Source organism: Dendrobates tinctorius, unplaced genomic scaffold, assembly GCF_039654945.1.
Source record: "Dendrobates tinctorius isolate UK_male_01 unplaced genomic scaffold, ASM3965494v1 ptg000008l, whole genome shotgun sequence".
Taxonomy (NCBI): Eukaryota; Metazoa; Chordata; class Amphibia; order Anura; family Dendrobatidae; genus Dendrobates; species Dendrobates tinctorius.
This window is the reverse complement of record NW_027361676.1, coordinates 52,674,863-52,693,932: the sequence shown is the minus strand read 5'-3', so window position 1 is coordinate 52,693,932 and position 19,070 is coordinate 52,674,863. Positions and strand designations below refer to the sequence as shown.

The window sequence follows — 19,070 nt, the reverse complement described above, 5'->3', positions numbered from 1 at the left end:
AGAATAATAAAAGCGTTATGGCTCTGGGAAGGAGGGGAGGAAAAAACGGAAATGCAAAAACGGAAATTGGCTGCAGGGTGAAGGGATAAAACAAAAACTAAAACTACAATATAATCACAAAATTACCCAAAAACAAACATTTACATAATGATCCATTTTCACCTTATCCAACCCATGAATATACCAAGAAGTCTTCATGCATGAGTGCTAAAGCTCTGTATTTTGTGTTATGATCCTATACTTCCACCTAGTGGTTATTTCTGAGAATAAACTCACATTACAAGTGCAATAAAATTACAAAAACATTAGAAATCACAAAGAGATTTTAAAGCCTGAGATCACAGGAAGGAACACTTGTAGAGTGATGCTGTTCTATTTAACTAGTATAATCTGATATTTGAATGTGCCAATTGTACAACTTTTATTAACCCCTTAAGAACAGGCGATTTTTCATTTTTCACTCTTCTGTTTATTTCTCTTTTTCTTTCATGAGCATTAGCTTTTTCATTTTTTCCTACAGATAGCTATTTAAAGACTTGCATGTTGTGGGATAAGTTGTAGCTTTGAATAGCACCATTAATTTTATAATGCAATGTATTGAAACACAGGAAATAAGTTCCAAGTGAAATGAAATGATGAAAAAAATGCTATTGCGTCATTGTTTTTTGGATTTCGTTATTATGGCATTCATCGTATGGTAAAAATGACCTGTCAACATGATTTTTCTAGTCAGTACAATTACGGTGATATCAAACTTGCATAGATTTTTTGCTTTATTTAAACAGTTAAAAAAAAATTCAGAAGTTTGGAAAAAAAAATCTGGTTCTAGGAAGTGATTTTCCAATACCAGTAACGTTTCATGTTTCCATCGGTGGAGGTTTATGAGGGACTGTTTTTTGTTTGAGAAGCTGACATTTTCATTGATACTGTCTGGGTTACATGCAAAGTTTTCATCTCATTTATTGTATTTCTTAAGGCGGTGTATATACTCCAAAGGGGACAGTGCCAATAATGTCTGTAAAGCGCTGTGGAATTAATGGCGCTATATAAATGAGTAAAATAAATAAAAAATAAATGTCTATCGATTCTGTGATTTTCATAAAGCCACAAATTTTTATTTTCTATATGTTGCAATTGTATTATTAACCCCTTCACCCACAAGGGTGGTTTGCACGTTCATGACCGGGCCAATTTTTACAATTCTGACTCTGTCCCTTTATGAGGTCATAACTCTGGAACGCTTCTATGGATCCCGGTGATTCTGAAAATGTTTTCTCGTGACATATTGTACTTCATGATAGTGGTAAAATTTCATTCAAATAACTTGCGTTTATTTGTGAAAAAAATGGAAATTTGGCGAAAATTTTGAATATTTCGCAATTTTCCAACTTTGAATTTTTATGCCCTTAAATTACAGAGATATGGCACACAAAAAACTTGATAAGCAACATTTCCCACATGTTTACTTTACATCAGCATAATTTTGGAACCAAAATTTTTTTTGTTAGGAAGTTATAAGGGTTAAAAATTGACCAGCGATTTCTCATTTTTGCAACACCATTTTATTTTTACGGACCACATCACATTGAAGCCACTTTGAGGGGTCTATATGATAGAAAATACCCAAAAGTGACACCATTCTAAAAACTGCACCCCTTAAGGTGCTCAAAACCACGTTCAAGAAGTTTATTAACCCTTTAGGTGCGTCACAGGAATTTTTTGAATATTTAAAAAAAAATGAATATCTAACTTTTTTCACAAAAAAAATACTTCAAGTTCAATTTTTTTTATTTTACCAAGGGTAACAGGACAAATTGGACTGCAAAAGTTATTGTGCAATTTGTCCTGAGTACGCTGATACTTGATATGTTGGGGGGAACCACTGTTTCGGCGCATGGCAGAGCTCAGAAGGGAAGGAGCGCCATTTGACTTTTTCAATGCAAAATTGGCTGGAATTCAGATCGGACGCCATGTCACGTTTGGAGAGCCCCTGATGTACCTAAACAGTGGAAACCCCCCACAAGTGACCCTATTTTGGAAACTAGACCCCCCAAGGAACTTATCTAGATATGTGGTGAGAACTTGGAACCCACAAGGGCTTCACAGAAGTTTATAACGTACAGCGGTACAATTAAAAAATCATATTTTTTCCACAAAAATGATCTTTTCACCCTCAATTCTTATTTTTCCAAGGGTAAGAGGACCCTAAAAGTTATTGTGCAATTTGTCTTGAGTACGCTGATACCCCACATGTGGGGGTAAACCACTATTTGGGTGCATGGCAGAGCTCGGAAGGGAAGCAGCACCATTTGACGTTTTTGGCTGGAATTGAGATCTGACACCATGTCGCGTTTGGAAAGCCCCTGATGTACCAAAACAGTGGAAACCTCCCACAAATGACACCATTTTGGAAACTAGACCCCCCAAGGAACTTATCTAGATGTGTGGTGAGAACTTTCAACCCCCAAGGGCTTCATAGAAGTTTATAACATACAGCTGTACAATTAAAAAATCATATTTTTTCCACAAAAATGATCTTTTCACCCTCAATTCTTATTTTTCCAAGAGTAACAGGGCCCTACAAGGTAATGTGCAATTTGTCCTGAGTACGCTGATACCCCACATGTGGGGGTAAACCACTATTTGGGCGCATGGCAGAGCTCGGAAGGGAAGCAGCGCCATTTGACGTTTTTGGCTGGAATTGAGATCTGACACCATGTCGCGTTTGGAAAGCCCCTGATGTACCAAAACAGTGGAACCCCCCCACAAATGACACCATTTTGGAAACTAGACCCCCAAGGAACTTATTTAGATGTGTGGTGAGCACTTTGACCCCTCCAGTGCTTCACAGAAGTTCATAACGCCTGGGCGTGAAAATAAAAAATTCGTATTTTTTCCACAAACATGATCTTTTAGTCACCAATTTTTTTATTTTCCCAAGGGTACCAGGAGAAATTGGACCCCAAAAGTTGTTGTCCAATTTGTCCTGAGTACGTTGATACCCCATATGTTGGAGAAAACTTCTGTATGGGCACATGTCGGGACTCGGAAGGGAAGTAGTAACGTTTTGGAATGCAGACTTTGATGGAATGGTCTGCCGGTGTCATGTTGCCTTTGGAGAGCCCCTAATGTACCTAAACAGTGGAAACCCCCCACAAATGACCCCATTTTGGAAACTAGACCCCCTAAGGAACTTATCTAGATGTGTGGTTAGCACTTTGAACCCCCTAGTGCTTCACAGAAGTTTATAACGCCCGGGCGTGAAAATAAAAAAAATCATTTTTTTCCACAAAAATGATATTTTTGCCCCCAATTTTTTATTTTCCTAATGGTAACAGGAGAAATTGGACCCCAAAAGTTGTTTTGCAATTTGTCCTGAGTAGGCTGATACCCTACATGTGGGGGTAAAACACTGTTTGGGTGCATGGCAGAGCTTGGAAGGGAAGGAGCATCATTTGACTTTTTCAACTCAGAATTAGCTGGAATTGAGATCAGACGCCATGTTGCATTTGGAGAGCACCTGATGTGCCCAAACATTGGAAACCCCCAATTCTAACTCCAGCCCTAACGCCAACACCCCCCTAACCCTAATCTCAGCCCTAACCCTAACCCTAACCCTAGCCCTAACCCTAATGGGAAAATGGAAATAAATACATTTTCTTTTAATTTTATTATTTTTCCCTTACTAAGGGGGTGATAAAGGGGGGTTTGATTTACTATTTATGGCTGTATTTATTTTTGGCAGCTGTCGCACGCTAAAAGACGCTTTTTATTGTAAAAATAGTTTTTGCATCACCACATATTGAGAGCTATAATTTTTCCGTATTTTGACTCACTGAGTCATATGAGGTCTTATTTTTTGTGGGACAAGTTGACGTTTTTATTGGTACCATTTTCGGGCACGTGACTTTTTTGATCGCTTTTTATTCCGATTTTTGGGACGCAGAATGAACAAAAACCAGCGTTTCATGTATATCTTTTGGGGGGGTGCGTTTACACCGTTCCGCGTGCGGTAAAATTGATAAAGCGGTTTTATTCTTCGGGTCAGTACGGTTACAGCGATACCTCATTTAGATCTTTTTTTATGTTTTGTCGGTTTTATGCAATGAAAACTATTTTATATAAAAAATAATTATTTTCGTATCGCTTTATTCTGTAAGCTATAACTTTTATATTTTTTCGCTGACGATGCTGTATTGCGGCTCGTTTTTTGCGGGACAAGATGACGTTTTCAGCGGTACCATGGCTATTTATATGCGTCTTTTTGATCGCGCGTTATTGCACTTTTTGTTTGGCGGTTTGATAATAAATCATTATTTTTTGCTTCGTTTTTTATTTTTATTTTTTAAGGGGTTCGCTAAAGGGGTTAACTAATGGGATAGTTTTATAGGGCAGGTCGTTACAGACGCGGCTATACCTAATATGTGTACTTTTATTGTTTTATTTTTTATTTCAAAAAATGGATTTATTGGGGGAATATTTTTTTTTTTCTAATTTATTTGGCGATTTTTTTAAAATTATTTCAACACTTTTTTTTTTTTTACTTTATTACATAGTCCCAGGTGGGACATCACTGTCCTGTGACAGATCGCTGATCTGTCACATCACAGATCACTGTGACAGATCAGCAATCTGTCACAGGCAGTTCTGCAGACTTCCTCATGCCTGCGCTTTGCAGGCACTGAGGAAGTCAGCTCCCTACAGGGAAGGAGTCCCCCGCAGCAGCGCTGCACATTGCGCTGCTGTGGGGGGCTCAGGGAAGCACGGAGGGAGCCCCCTCCCTGCCGATGCTTCCCTTTAACCCCCGGTACACCGCGATCGTGTTTGATCGCGGTGTGCAATGGGTTAACGTGTCGGGGGCAGTTCGTGACCGCCCCTGACACATAGTGCCGGGTGTCAGCTGTGATAATCAGCTGACACCCGGCCGCGATCAGCGGCGCTCACCACGTGGGCGCCGCTGATCGCAGTAGACGTGCTATCCCGTCCATGGGCATAGGGGCCCGGGTCCCATGGACGGGATAGTACGTCTGATGTCAGGAAGGGGTTAAGGAATACACTTTAGATTATAATAATAACAATTTTTATTTCTGTAGCACCAACATATTCCGCAGCACTTTACGATTCAGAGGGGATTTTTACAGGCAAAGACATTACAGTGGAACACATAACTCAGCAGATAACAAGACTGAGGGCCCTGCTCACAGACTTACAATTTATGAGGAAATAGGGGAAACATGAAAAGTAATTGCTGAAAAGTGCTTCTATTGTAAGAACCAACCATCAATATAATAAATAGGGTGTTTATGAGATATGGGTAAATAACAGCATCAGCTGGAGTTGGCTCGGCAGGGTCTCCTACGACTCACTACAGCATTTCTGAAATCCAAGACAGCCAAGGTCCGAGTCGAGGACTTCCCCTTGCTGGAGAAGGATGGAGACCTGGACTCCTTTTTGCGGGCCTTTGAGCGGACCTGACGACCGCACCATCTGGCCTCGGATCAGTGGGCCAATTACCTGACCCCCCGTTTGAGGGGGAAGTCTCTAGGAGTTTTGAGGGACTTACCTGCTGGGTGGAACAGGACTATGGGAACATCAAAATGGCCCTGATCCCGCAGTTAAACTTCACTCTTGAGTCTTCCCGTAGGAAGTTTCGGAGCCTGAAAAGGCCCCAAGGACACCTGGGCCAACCACATGTGGGCCCTCCTGCGAGCTGCAGAGCACTGGACCAAGGGTCTTGAGTTCACCACCGACCAGGATATCCAGCAGGCATTTGTCACAGAGCAATTCTTGTGGAACTACCCAGTGGACCTACACCAGTATCTCTGTGACTAGAAACCAAAGGGTGCCGCTGCTACAGCCACCCTGGCAGATTAATATGCCAATAGCCAGGCCCCTGAAGCCAAGCAGGCTGCCCACAGCACCTGGAGAGGGGGTAAGTCTCATCCTGCTTTTGTTTCCCAAGCCCCTAGAATGCAAGGAGCACCCCCTCTGCTTCCCTCTGCAGGCCACGGGTAGAACCCAGGAGTTATCACCACTGCAACCAACCTGGACACTTCAGGGCCATGTGTCCCCAGCACCACATGGCCCCATCCTCATCCCCACAACCGTCCCCTGTCATGTGTGTGGGTGGGGGTTGGGGGAGGTCCCGTGAAAATTACCAGCCCATCACCGCAAACCACGCCACTGCCATGGGATTATGGGACACCGGCGCCAAGATGACCCTCGTACGGACTGAGATGGTGTCTCCCCAGGACTTGATACCCGGAAAAGCCCTCACCATCTCCAGGATTGAAGGCGTTTAACTGGCGTTGCCCATCGCTAGGGTCTAATTGGACTGGGGTGCCAGGAGGGGAATGAGGAAGGTAGGAGTGTCAGTGAATATTCCCACAAATGTTTTACTTTGGGAAGATTTGGGGTGGCTAATGTCACAGTATCTGGCTACTGAGATCCCAAGTCCTGGTCCGCCACTGTGTCTTGATTTGTCTTCTGCTAGTAATGTTGTAGGTGTGTTGCCTGTCCCATTTGCATCAAGGGGGAGGTGGGAGCTAAGAGTCAATCATGTGCTGACAGGACACATGCAGCATTTGCAGATGAGATGGAGCAAGAAGACACAGGAAGGTGTGAGAATTGCCCCAGGTGTGATGAGACAGTGTGCTATGGAGGGAGAGGTAGGGGGCAGGTAGCTGCAAGGTCGGAACCAGAGTTGGTTGGAGGGGCTGATGCAGGGATTGTAGGGTCCCTAGATGAGTTCAGACTGCTGGGTTCTGTGCAGCTGCAGGAAGGGGAATGCGCCAATGGGGTTGGGGCTGTCACAGGAGAGGTGGAGCTTGCAGGTAAGGCCCCAGGGGAAGAGGTCCCCACACCCGGGATACCAGGACACCAGGTTAATCATAGAATCATAGAATCATAGAATCGTAGAGTTGGAAGGGACCTCCTGGGCCATCTGGTCCAACCCCCTGCTCAAAGCAGGATTCGCTAAATCATCCCAGTCAGATGTCTGTCCAGCCTCTGTTTGAAGACATCCATTGAAGGAGAACTCACCACTTCTCGTGGCAGCTTGTTCCACTCATTGATCACTCTAACTGTCAAAAAGTTTTTTCTAATATCTAATCTGTGTCTCCTCCCATTCAGTTTCATCCCATTGCTTCTAGTCTTTCCTTGTGCAAATGAGAATAAAGATGATCCTTCTACAATGTGACAGCCCTTGAGATATTTGTAGACAGCTATTAAGTCTCCTCTCAGTCTTCTCTTTTGCAAACTAAACAATCCCAAATCCTGCAACCTTTCCTCATAAGACAGGGTTTGCAGACCGGTCACCATTCTGGTTGCTCTTTTCTGAACTTGCTCCAGTTTGTTGATGTCTTTTTTAAAATGTGGTGCCCAAAACTGGACACAATATTCCAGATGAGGTCTGACCAAAGAGGAGTAGAGGGAAATAATGACTTCACGTGATCTAGACTGTATGCTTCTGTTAATACATCCTAGAATTGCATTTGCTTTTTTTGCTGCTGCATCACACTGTTGACTCATATTCAGTTTGTGATCTATTAGTATACCCAAGTCTTTTTCACATGTGCTGTTGCTTAGGCCTATTCCTCCCATTCTGTATATGCTTTTTTCATTTTTATTGCCCAGATGTAGAACTTTGCATTTGTCCCTGTTAAAAACCATTCTGTTAGTTGCTGCCCAGTTCTCCAGTTTATTTATATCTTTTTGAATCCTCTCTCTCTCTTCTCTAGTATTAGCTATCCCTCCTAGCTTTGTGTCATCAGCGAATTTAATCAGTTTACCCTCAATTCCTTCATCTAAATCGTTGATAAAGATGTTGAACAATACAGGGCCCAGGACAGAGCCCTGTGGTACCCCACTTGAGACATTCTTCCAACTGGATGTGCAGCCATTTACGACCACTCTTTGGGTCCGATCACTAAACCAGTTATGAATCCACCTAACAGTTGCCTTGTCCATTCCATACTTAGTCATTTTTTCAATAAGGATTGTATGAGATACTTTGTCAAATGCTTTGCTGAAGTCAAGATATACTATATCTACAGCATTTCCTTGATCCACCCAATCAGTGATTCCGTCATAGAAGGAAATTAAGTTAGTCTGACATGACTTATTAGTTACAAACCCATGCTGACTCTGTTTAATCACTTCATTCTTATCCAGGTACTGACATACATGTTGTTTAATAATTTGTTCAAAGATCTTTCCTGGTATAGAAGTCAGACTCACCGGCCTATAGTTGCCTGGGTCCACCTTCTTCCCCTTTTTGAAGATAGGAACAACATTTGCTCTTCTCCAGTCTTCTGGGACACCAGGGGTGGGAATGCTGGAGCCCAAGGAGCCTCACGAAGGACCGACGGCCTTCCCCCTTCTGACCAAGTGGCGGCTGAGACAGAGGGAGGCCTGGAGACGGGTCCCAGGGAACTAACAGAAGACATGGCAGTTTCGTCCATTCTGGCCACGTCTAGTCAGAGGTTTCAGGCAGCGCTGGAAGCCGATGATAGCCTGAAGGCCCTTAAGGAGAAGGTGGCACAGCCTTTCACAGACTCAGACCTCAAGCAGGTGGTCTGGGACCAGGGATGACTGTACTGCATGTCTGTTCAGCAAAGAGTCCCCAGAGGCGTGGCCTAGGGACAAACAGTGGTACCCTATCTATTTCGGGCGGAGTTGTTGTGGATCGCACATGACGTTCCAATAGCCGGACATTTGAGGATCACAAAGACCAAGGACTGGCTTGCCCAGCATTTCTACAGGCCTAAAATGGGGGCTGATGTGGCTGCATACTACCATTCGTGTGACATTTGTCAAAGAGTGGGGAAGGTGGGGCAATGCCCCAAAGCCCCATTGGTGCCATTGTCCATCATTGAGCCTTTCTGGAGGGTGGCTGTGGATCTCATCGGACTGCTGTCCATTCCCAGCTGCTCCGGTAAAAGCTACATACTAACAGAAGTAGATTATGCCACCCGGTACCCAGAAGCGGAAGCCTTGTTGTCCACTCAAGCCGACAAGATGGCCACCGCTTTACTGGAGATTACTGGGATTTCCCAGGAAATGCTCTCTGACCGGGGGACCCAGTTCATGTCGCAGCTGATGGAGTCCCTGTGTAAGCAGATACAAGTGCAACATCTGGTGGCCAGCCCGTACCATCCGCAAATGGTCTGTGTGAGTGGTTCAATGGCACCCTCAAGCCGATGCTTAAGATGTTAGTTTACTCCCAAGGGAGTGACTGGGAGCGGTACTTCCCACACCTACTATTTGCCTACCGGGAAGCTCGACAGGCCTCCACGGGGTTTGCCCCCTTCGAGCTCCTGTATGGGTGGCATGTACGAGGGCCCCTTGCTCTGGTGATAGAGGCATGGGAAGGAGACTTGGCCACCCCTGGAGTGTTGGTTGTTGAGTACGTCGTGCACTTCCAGGACAAAATGACAGCCTTGTCGCGGCTGGTGTGGGACAATATGGCCGAGGTTGACCAGAAGTGCTGGTATGATCAGAACGCTTGTGAAAGACCTACCATGTGGGTCAGAAAATGTGGGTACTGGTCCCTCTACCACAGGAAAAGCTTCAGGCAGCCTGGGAGGGCCCATATCTCATGCACCAGTGGCTCAATGTTGTCATGTCCATGGAAGGAGGAAGGCCTTCCACGTGAACATGACGAAGGCCCATCATGAGTGAGAGGTCTGTGCCCTCCCTGTGTGCAACCTTTCCGAGGAAGGCGAGGCTGAAACCTTCCTGGATTTGCTCACCCAAGCCAAGGCGGGTGGATCTATTGAGGATGTAGAGGTTGGCCACCAGCTCTCCAAGGACCAACAGTCCCTGTTGGCAATTACTTTACGCCCCTCCCGGGAGCTGTTCAGTAGCCTTCCCAGAAGGACCGAGGCTGTCCATCATGTGGACACTGGGGATCACCCCCCATCCGGCGGTCAGCATATCGAACCTCTCTAGAGGTGCAAAAGCGGATGCGCCAGGAGACTGATGAGAGGCTGAAGCTGGGGGTGATCCAGACATCCAACAGCACTGATGGGCTATTCCGGCAAGGAGAGATTGCTGGAGTACGCTCGGGGGAACAGAGGAATGTGATGCCCCCTAGCGCCCTCTAAAGGGGGAGGTGTGAGATATGGGTAAATGATATCTACTTGATATCATTTTTCTATCTAATGGAATTCTCTAGCAGATGCTGTGGCCCCAACTTACTTCCTCCCAAACTCAGCTCCGCACTCTTGAGATTCCCCAGCACCAATGTTTTTCTTTAATTAACTTTAGCAAGAAGTCTTTTGAAGCCTCTCTACAGGGGGGGGCCAAAAGGCATATACAATGTGTCCCCAGCAATTATCACAAGGGTGTGAACTCTTGTGCATCTACATCCAAATGGCTCCCTTTGTTCATTCAGGCTGACACCATGGCGCAACAGATCCCAGGCTAACCAGTGCAAGACTCTTAAGTAACCGTTACACTAAGCGATGCTCCAGCGATCCCAACAACGATACGACCGGGTAAGGATCGCTGGTACGTCGCTACATGGTCGCTAGTAAGGTGTCAAACAGGCAGATCTACTCAACGACGCAGCAATGATTCGGCGATCCGTATAACGACCTCGGCGGTCGTTGGGACCTTGTCACACAGCAGCTATTCTGACGACTCACTCCTGCGTTCATGAGTTGTGCGTCGCCAACGAGGTCGCTCGTCAGCGTCAAACACAGCGATGCATGCTGGCCAGCAGGACACCAACAATTAAAAAAATGGCCTTGGACATTCGAGCACAATCAGCGATATCCAGCGGGGGGGCCGTCACCGCTATGTGTCGCATGTAGCGAGGTCACTGGCGAGGTCGCTGTTGCGTCACAAAATCTGTGACGTTTCAGCAATCTCGTTAGCGATCTCATTACGTGAGACGGGGCCTTTAGATATGGAATCGCTGGCAACATCAAAACATATCCGAGCATGAGCGGGTGTATAATGCGGTCTTTATATTTCCTGACATGCGCATTAGCTATTTGTGAACACCGGTCATCGGCGCCAATTTCTTATTGGAATGGGGTGAGTCATTATTATGTACAGCTGCTATTTGATTATTAATTGTGGAGATAACGATTTTTTCATAATGTATGTTATTATATCTCACGATATGCACATTCTAGCACTTTATAATTATTATCAACATGAACATCATATTGTCTTATGTTGTCTGACACTCTGATATTGGATTAACATTTTCTAATTGTCACTAATTGTATGTTTTCTATAAAATGCGATGCATTTGCACTTTTGAACTGCTTGAGAAAGGTTCACACTTGGGACCGAAATGTCGTACATGGGCCAATAAACCGCACTTGAATTTTATCTATTGATGTGCTGCCTTCATCTTTTTTGGATACTATCTATCTATCGATCTATCTAATATATATATATGTATATATATATATATATATAATGTGTGTGTGCGTTTTGTAGATTACTTCCTTTGAAAACAATGTGTAAATTACATAGAGAATTGCTGTATGTGAAAGCTCATGTTAAAATCACAATGCAATTGAATGACAATCACACAGCATTCAGATGTGAATCGGATGCTAGGTGTTAAAAATTGGATTGTACTTGCGTGAAAACCACATGACACTCGTCCGACTTTGCAGGAATAAAATCGGACTGTTGGTAAAATAGCTAGTGTGTCTCCGGCCTTACTGACGCTTGGGGCCTGGTGAACAGAATGGGCCCACCTTCTTTTTGCTTCTGCTCACTGGACCCCAGGGGCAGGATTGTGCCATTTCAGTAACTGAACATGCATCCGAGCATATGAATAATATAAGAGGATGAACTACCTGGTCATATGATTATCCAGGAAAAAAATAGAATATGTATTCCATTCCTCAAATGGGTAAGGCTCATTTCCAGGGGTGAAGTGTCATTCATTTTGGGCAGTGAATAAACTGTCTATTTTTGCATATATGTCTAGGTGTAATTAGATTAAGAAACCTGCACCTGAATTTTATATATATATATATATATATATATATATATATATATATATATATATATATATATTATATCACAATTGTATTGTATATTGAAAGTTCCACCAGTGATGAAAAAATAAATGTCTTCTATGATGTTTACATCTTTTTATAATTTAACTTTGACCTATTTTGCAAAAAATGTATGGCACAAAAATCTCATGCACTCTCATATCTTAAAAAACAAATCTGAACTGAGAAAAGTAAGTTAATGTGTATGCACAATGTAAGTGCATATTAACACATGACCATTAACCAGAGAAAACAAAAAGCAAAAAACACAAATATCCTGAACTAAAAAGTAAAAAATGTATACTGCAAATAATGCATAAAGGTAATAATAATAAGGGTATTTAGTAAACATAATTTTGATCAAAATAATGTACAAGCCATCCCGCCACGTCACGGCAACCCTTGTGGGACAGTCCCTACTCTAGTATTTAAAACCTTTTCACTTGCCAAGTGGCGTGAATGTGAACAAGGGTCGAGCGGCTGAACCACTAGTAACAGTTTAGGCCAGACTGGATGGCTTTCCCAGCTCAGAAAGAGGGCGGTCACACCCATATATGCACTGAATGCACAATGAAATGAATAAAAAACAAATCTGAACTGAGAAAAGTAAGTTAATGTGTATGCACAATGTAAGTGCATATTAACACATGACCATTAACCAGAGAAAACAAAAAGCAAAAAACACAAATATCCTGAACTAAAAAGTAAAAAATGTATACTGCAAATAATGCATAAAGGTAATAATAATAAGGGTATTTAGTAAACATAATTTTGATCAAAATAATGTACAAGCCATCCCGCCACGTCACGGCAACCCTTGTGGGACAGTCCCTACTCTAGTATTTAAAACCTTTTCACTTGCCAAGTGGCGTGAATGTGAACAAGGGTCGAGCGGCTGAACCACTAGTAACAGTTTAGGCCAGACTGGATGGCTTTCCCAGCTCAGAAAGAGGGCGGTCACACCCATATATGCACTGAATGCACAATGAAATGAATAAAAAACAAATCTGAACTGAGAAAAGTAAGTTAATGTGTATGCACAATGTAAGTGCATATTAACACATGACCATTAACCAGAGAAAACAAAAAGCAAAAAACACAAATATCCTGAACTAAAAAGTAAAAAATGTATACTGCAAATAATGCATAAAGGTAATAATAATAAGGGTATTTAGTAAACATAATTTTGATCAAAATAATGTACAAGCCATCCCGCCACGTCACGGCAACCCTTGTGGGACAGTCCCTACTCTAGTATTTAAAACCTTTTCACTTGCCAAGTGGCGTGAATGTGAACAAGGGTCGAGCGGCTGAACCACTAGTAACAGTTTAGGCCAGACTGGATGGCTTTCCCAGCTCAGAAAGAGGGCGGTCACACCCATATATGCACTGAATGCACAATGAAATGAATAAAAAACAAATCTGAACTGAGAAAAGTAAGTTAATGTGTATGCACAATGTAAGTGCATATTAACACATGACCATTAACCAGAGAAAACAAAAAGCAAAAAACACAAATATCCTGAACTAAAAAGTAAAAAATGTATACTGCAAATAATGCATAAAGGTAATAATAATAAGGGTATTTAGTAAACATAATTTTGATCAAAATAATGTCCCACAAGGGTTGCCGTGACGTGGCGGGATGGCTTGTATATTATTTTGATCAAAATTATGTTTACTAAATACCCTTATTATTATTACCTTTATGCATTATTTGCAGTATACATTTTTTACTTTTTAGTTCAGGATATTTGTGTTTTTTGCTTTTTGTTTTCTCTGGTTAATGGTCATGTGTTAATATGCACTTACATTGTGCATACACATTAACTTACTTTTCTCAGTTCAGATTTGTTTTTTATTCATTTCATTGTGCATTCAGTGCATATATGGGTGTGACCGCCCTCTTTCTGAGCTGGGAAAGCCATCCAGTCTGGCCTAAACTGTTACTAGTGGTTCAGCCGCTCGACCCTTGTTCACATTCACGCCACTTGGCAAGTGAAAAGGTTTTAAATACTAGAGTAGGGACTGTCCCACAAGGGTTGCCGTGACGTGGCGGGATGGCTTGTACATTATTTTGATCAAAATTATGTTTACTAAATACCCTTATTATTATTACCTTTATGCATTATTTGCAGTATACATTTTTTACTTTTTAGTTCAGGATATTTGTGTTTTTTGCTTTTTGTTTACTCTCATATCTTGTTAAATTGTAATGAACTACCACCCTCCTTCCAATATCTGAAAGACAAAAGGATCATGTGAGGAAATATCCTGTATGAATGAAGGATAACCTGCTTGCAAAGGAAACATTATTTAAGATAAGCCGCCACATCTGTTCCTCTGTCTTGTTACCAACACATCCAGGATAGAATTCTCAGCTGATCCATATTTCATAACCAAATAAGACACACAGGATGTGGAAACCATTGTCTCTTTATCCAATAAACCATGTGTTATTACATGTGTATTCTTTCAGGCTTCTTACCACAAAATACATGCTTCCCTGAGAAAGTGCATGGAATAAAAAAAAATACTGAAAAATCGATGTCTACAATTTTATTTATATTTCTATGAATATATGAAATAGGTATAACTGTTATAGGAATAAAAAAGGTACTAATAAGACATGAATGGATCAGGCAAAATTTGAAGTTGCCTGTTTGCACAGATTTTCTTGATAAATTTGATTCTGAGAAGTTATTTTTGGCAAATTTAGTGTCTCTTATTATGCTCTGGGGTCTCTCCAGACAACTGCGCATAAAAAAAACTTTAAATGTTAAAAAATCCTTTTACTCACCTTATTGCTCACCTCTCCATTGCCTTTGATCCAGCCCTTCCACACCTCATTGTATCCTCTGACCGTCACAAGTGCTGAATCTCCAGGCCCTTCATGCTAGGCTGGGACTCAGGGCTCTGATGACTCTCGAGATGGTTCTGTGATGGACTCAGCTCCTGCTGAGTCGATTTTTTAGAGTGGACCCTCTGGGCCGTGGCACCCACCCACCTAGGACGAGCTGACCTTGTAAGGAACCACCCCCTGTACAGGGAGTGTCAGAGGCAAGAGCAAGGGGGTGAGTCACCACGACTACTGGGACCAGATGGCCGGCTCCGGGAGACACTAGTGCGTGTGGATCTGGGAACAGGAACGAGCAGGGTACAAGACAAGACACAGCGTGCTCACCGGGTTTCTTCATGAAGCGTGGTCTCAGGGTTTATTCAGATACACAACATAAATACGAGGACATGGAGGTACATGGCAAAGTACGTGCAAGGGCACGCCGAGGTCCATGACAGGGTACGTGCTAGGTGGCACGCCAGGGTCCAAGGCAAGGTGCATGCTAGGAGACATGCCAGGGTCCAAGGCAGGGTTCAATGCAGGATGCATGCTAGGAGACACGCCAGGGTCCAAGGCAGGGTTCAATGCAGGATGCGTGCTAGGAGACACACCAGGGTCCAAGGCAGGGTTCAATGCAGGATGCGTGCTAGGAGACACGCCAGGGTCCAAGGCAGGGTGCAATGCAGGATGTAGAAAACCAAAAAAGAAGACCATAAAGGTCAAAAGGGGAATCAAGGGTGGACGTAGTTATGGTAAGGAAGAAGGATATAAGTATCTATCAAAAATTGTCAGTAACACCTCAAAAATAAATATCCTTCACCTATTAATAACCATAAGTATAGATATATAGTAATATTACTCCTTGATACAAAAGAGGCTCCATATACAGTACAGTAAGTAATTAGCATAAAAAAATTTATTAATTTTTATTTAAACATAATACGTAAATAGTGACAACATGGAAGCAAACACAACACGGGACAGTGAAAATATAAATAGGGTTATCATAAATAACCAAAGCAAGGAGAAAACATGTGTCCTGTGTATACAGCCGTGTGCTAACACACAGCAAATAGATGCACAAAATGTTCACAACAAAGTACAGGCTTAAATAGCTAATTGTACATATAGAAGTCAGCAACATATGAGAAGGACAAATGTCTCCCTGTACAAGGTAAATAGGAAAGGAGGGGAAACTGTCACACACTGCCTAGCATGATAGCTGCAGCCACTCTCAATAGGGTAAAGTACTCCCCTTTAACATGTCTGACACAGCCGCAGTAAAAAACACCTAGGTAAAGTGATGGCTGTGTCATAAGCAATATAACATAGATGGCATAGATGGGAGCGGGTGAGTAGATATACTATTATATTAAGTACCTTCAGTCATGGTGTAGCAGAGAGTGGGTGCAGCAGGCTATGTCTGTGGTCTAGAGGTTTTCTTCCACTTGACCATGTGGAATTTTGTTTTGTTATATATGCAATGCAGGATGTGCCTTACTGGCCAGCGCACACGGCTGAGGAACAAGCAGTGGCATGACTGAGGCACAGACAGGCGGGCAAGGGGAAATCAAAACAGGATGTGTGCTAGGTGACACGCGGGGAACTAGGCAAGGAAAAGACAAAGCAAGGAGCAGAACCTAGGCAGAAGCACAGAGCCGGATACAGACAATACAGGAGAAGAGAGTGTGCCAGGAGGCACAACAGAGCACAAGGCAGAGTACAGAGCTAGCAGCGGAGTGTAGGCCGGAGCCCAGAGCTTGGTACAGGAAGAACCTTGAGGCTAGCCTGGAAATGTGCTGGAGAAGCACCATAGGTCAGAGAGCAGGGATGGTGTGTGCCAGGAGGCACAACAGAGCACCAGGCAGAGAACAGGGCTAGCAGCAGAGCGTAGGCCAAAGCCCAGAGCCGGGTCAAGGAAGAACCTTGAGACTAGCCTGGAAATGTGCTTGAGGAGCACCATAGGTCAGAGAGCAGGAATGGTGTGTGTGCCAGGAGGCACAACAGAGCACCTGGCAGAGAACAGAGATGGCAAAGGCATAGGAAAAAAACGAGGCAAGAGACAAACAAGACATGAGACCAAGTACAGGACACAGGACGCAGACATGACTAAGGACAAACACAGGACACCAGACAAAGTACAAGCACTGAGCATGTGCAAAGAAGCACGACAGGGCAAAGTGCAGAGGCGCGGAATACAGAGAGCAACCAAGCAGACCAAGCAGCCTAGCAGGGAAGCAACACAATAATCAGGCCCCGACCATAGAAAGGGGCAGTCTGATATAGGGCATTAGCACCTGCACTTCCGGGTCAGGACCAGGAGGACTTCCGGTTCAGATCCTCCTGGATCATAGAGTGGATTGCTGGATCAGATTCTGCTGGACCATAGAGAGGGTCACATGATCAGGGCCTCCAGGACCATAGAGAGAGGATTGCTGGATCAGATTCTGCTGGACCATAGAGACGATCACAGCAGGCAGAGCCTGGACGGGCACGCACACAGCCATGAGCTGAGGTGCGCATGCACACTTCTCCAGGAGTGACGTAGCACAACAGTCATGAGGTGCACGTGCATACTGCTCCAGGGATCATGCGGCATATCAGACCTCCAGGGCGCCCACAGGGACCCGGCACTGGAGGCAATGCGGCATGACAAGCATGACAGCACAGATCATGCAACACAAGCAGCATGACAGGTTCTGCGCAAGCGCATGTAAGGTTGAGGTGTCATAATGTCCCGATGTGCACCTCGACCTTGCACATATGAAACGATGGCCGGGGGACCACCACAATGTAGAGAGACTACAGTATGAGTCCTGCCATATGACTTAGGGTAAAATCCAAACCAGAATCTCAATTTGCAGATGCAATGTTTCGGGTTATTGAACCTCAGCAATGAAAACTTTGAGATCTGATTTGGCTAGGTGAGAGACTTAAGACTGGGTTCTGAGGGGTAACAGGGAATCTAAGGGGATGCAAGGTGTGTAAGTCTCCTAACTTTGACAAGTAAAACATGGACAGTCACTCTCCAGAAAGAGGAGCATTACCACTTAGATCATAGTCTTAAGCCTAGCCAAATCAGATCTCATACTTTGCACTGATGATGTGCATTACCCTGAAACACTGTGCATGCAAATTGAGATACTTAACCAAAGAAAAGACAGTGTGTGCATATACCCTAATGAAAATAAATAAGTAAAAAAACAAGTGCATTAAATAATTAACATAGGGTACTTAGTAAACACTGTTTTTGATAAAAAAAAAAGCATAAAGCTGTCCCACCACGACAAGGTGTACTCCATTGAGACAGTAACTACAATCTCTAATGTTAAAACCCACCTAGTGTGAATAGTGGCAGAGAGTCACCAGATCCCAACCGGACACCCAGCTTTGGAGGGACTATACAGTGCCTTGCGAAAGTATTCGGCCCCCTGGAACTTTTCAACCTTTTTCCACATATAATGCTTCAAACATAAAGATACCAAATGTAAATTTTTGGTGAAGAGTCAACAACAAGTGGGACACAATTGTGAAGTTGAACGAAATTTATTGGTTATTTTAAATTTTTGTGGAAATTCAAAAACTGAAAAGTGGAGTGTGCAATATTATTTGACTCCTTTAACTTAATACTTTGTGGCGCCACCTTTTGCTGTGATTACAGCTGCAAGTCGCTTGGGGTATGTCTCTATTAGTTTTGTACATCGAGAGACTAAAATCCTTGCCCATTCTTCCTTAACAAACAGCTCGAGCTCAGAGAGGTTTGATGGAGATCGTTTGTGAACAGCAGTTTTCAGCCCTTTCAACAGATTCTCGATTGGATTCAGGTCTGGACTTTGACTTGGCCATTCTAACACCTGGATATGTTTATTTGTGATTTATTGTAGATTTTGCTTTATGTTTGGGATCATTGTCTTGTTGGAAGACAAATCTCCATCCCAGTCTCAGGTCTTTTGCAGACTCCAACAGGTTTTCTTCAAGTATACCACATGTGCAGCCAGTGCAGCTGCATCGGGGCCCGGAGGTGGAGGGGGGGCCTGCAGGATGGCTAATAAAGAGGGCAATCTGGCCTGTTTATCTGGCCCTGAGGGGACCCTGGCCAGATTGCCCTAATGTGCAATAGGCAGGGAGAGATCTCTGCAACTCCGCTGCCTGCAAGAGAAAATGGCAGCGGAGCGGAGCTGCACCGATCTGTCCTGCTCCCT

General features: G+C 43.6%; 1 long non-coding RNA gene across 1 annotated transcript in view; it reads right to left on the bottom strand.

Moving 5' to 3' along the window:
• Positions 1–14,987, bottom strand: part of LOC141089552 (uncharacterized) — a 70,499-nt gene extending 55,512 nt beyond the window's left edge. Inside the window, exon 1 of the long non-coding RNA XR_012232323.1 lies at positions 14,830–14,987. This is a non-coding gene — a long non-coding RNA (uncharacterized lncRNA). The remainder of the gene's footprint in view (positions 1–14,829) is intronic.
• Between the last annotated feature and the right edge of the window lie 4,083 nt (positions 14,988–19,070).